Source organism: Corvus brachyrhynchos, unplaced genomic scaffold (assembly GCF_000691975.1).
Source record: "Corvus brachyrhynchos isolate BGI_N302 unplaced genomic scaffold, ASM69197v1 scaffold122, whole genome shotgun sequence".
Lineage (NCBI taxonomy): Eukaryota > Metazoa > Chordata > Aves > Passeriformes > Corvidae > Corvus > Corvus brachyrhynchos.
The window spans coordinates 453,020-453,384 of record NW_008236778.1 but is presented as its reverse complement, the minus strand read 5'-3'; positions in this window follow the sequence as shown (position 1 = coordinate 453,384).

Genomic DNA, 365 nt, shown 5'->3' with positions numbered 1-365 from the left:
GCTCGCACCGCGCACCGGCACCGCCGGACGGGACCGGGACAAGAACCGGGACCGGAACCGCGACAAGAACCGGGACCGAAACCGCGACAGGAGCGAGACCGGAATGGGGAGAGGGACTGGAGTGAGACCGGAGCGGGAGGGGGAAGGGGACCGCTACTGGAGCGAGACCGGGAGTGAGACCGGGACTAGGACTGGAGCCAGAGCCGAGCGGGAGCGGAACCGCTGCTGGAAAGAGAGCGGGAGCGGAATCGGGAGTCGGCTGGAGTAATGCAGAGCGGGAGTGAGACCGATACTGGAGCGAGACCGGAGCGGGAACGGGACTAGAGCGAAACTGGAGCGGGAGAGGGACTAGGAGAGGGAGCAGG